Source organism: Montipora capricornis, chromosome 4, assembly GCF_036669925.1.
Source record: "Montipora capricornis isolate CH-2021 chromosome 4, ASM3666992v2, whole genome shotgun sequence".
NCBI classification, from domain to species: domain Eukaryota; kingdom Metazoa; phylum Cnidaria; class Anthozoa; order Scleractinia; family Acroporidae; genus Montipora; species Montipora capricornis.
The window spans coordinates 17271205-17272751 of NC_090886.1; the positions used below are offsets into that span (position 1 = coordinate 17271205).

The following is a 1547-nucleotide window of genomic DNA, read 5'->3' on the forward strand; positions in this document are numbered from 1 at the left end:
GCTGTACAAAATCCGGCCCTGGATTAGTTTAAAACCAGTAAACTCAGTGGTACGGGAAAAATCAGGTAGCGCATTTCGCAACGTACTTACATGTAGTTAATAGGTAAGAAAAAGAACTAAGACCATAACTGGTTGTTCTAGGTTTATTGAGCGACAGAATGTAAGTTCCACGAAGATCATGCATAAGAAGAGAACGGGAGAGAAAACGTATTTTTCATATGGACAAGACTTTTCTTTCTTTAACTACTTTTATACAATAATATGAGGAAATTTTGAATGCACTTATTGCATAGACATGTAGAGTTTGACTTAAGTGGTACGTAAGAGGACAGGTAATCGCAAATATAAATCTCATTACTCTCTTATTTACATTATACCGTTTCTTTGACAAGAAATTACTAAAGGCCAGGCCGAATTTCCTATGATAAAAAGTCTACGTCAACGGCACGCACCTTGGCTACACCTTAGTATCCGCCTAGAAATCTTCTTCTCGCTACTTTTTCCTCATTTGATGAGGACCAGTCTCCGCTTGCCTCCTTCATTCCCAAAAGGAATTCTGGGTAATTCGGCCGTTCCATGACAAGGGAAGACCCCCGATTCTCATTTCATAGATTTTCTTATGAGTGTGGAGCCACCCAGTCCTACAGGCAAAATACAGCATCGATTGAAGTTTTTAGCTTTCAAAACTTGCTCAAATTGTATCGGTAGGTCCTGGAATTCGTCCACAGAAAGGCCAGAGAGACGACTTCACTGGTGCTGTGAACCGCCATGTTTACAACAGAGCGCTTTAGGCGTTCCACTCTGCATGAAATCATCTCTCACCTCTGTCTCGAGAAGACCAGACACGCACGGTTCTTACGTTACGTTTATGCCCCTGTAGAATCAACCGAAATCTCAACTCCTTGTCAAAGTTAACCAGCATCTTAAAATTTTTGGTAGGCTAAAATACTCGTCACATTTGTTGGAACACCCATCGCCGTTTTCCCCTTCCTGAATGGGGGAAGGGGGATGTGGTATAAGCTACGATCTTGTAACACGATGATTCTGACCATTCGCTGAGTGTTCCAACTAAATATGTCTAATATTGTAGATGTAGGGAAAGGCCGCAGATAGCCATGTGTTTTTTGGAGTGGTTAGGCAGATTAAAATGGCGAGCGACTGGCTTAGATGCATCCTTGTCATTCTTCTCAACATCGCGAAGGTGTTCGCGGAATCGGTCACCTAGTCGCCTACCTGTCTCACCAATGTATAATTTATTGCATAACGTACAGGTTATGCAATAAATGACATTTGTGGAGGTACATGTGAAACGATCGGTGATCTTAACAGGTCGCTTAGGTCCCTATATCTTGCTAGTGTTAACAATGAAAAGACAAGTTTTGCATCGTGAGCGCGCGCATTTGAAAGTGCCGGGTTGCTCGTTAGTTTTGAGCTCGCTTCTAACTAAAAAGTTGCCTACGTTTTTGTCGCGTTTGAATGAAATAAGTGGAGGTTGCGAAAAGATTCTACCAGTCTCGGGATCATTTTGGAGTAATTTAAAATTACTA

The 1547-nt window shown here is 41.8% G+C and overlaps 1 long non-coding RNA gene across 1 annotated transcript in view; it reads right to left on the minus strand.

Moving 5' to 3' along the window:
* The window catches only part of LOC138045693 (uncharacterized), a 7782-nt gene extending 6959 nt beyond the window's left edge, over window positions 1-823 (minus strand). The window contains exon 1 of the long non-coding RNA XR_011131652.1: window positions 453-823. This is a non-coding gene — a long non-coding RNA (uncharacterized lncRNA). The remainder of the gene's footprint in view (window positions 1-452) is intronic.
* Window positions 824-1547: the final 724 nt, after the last annotated feature.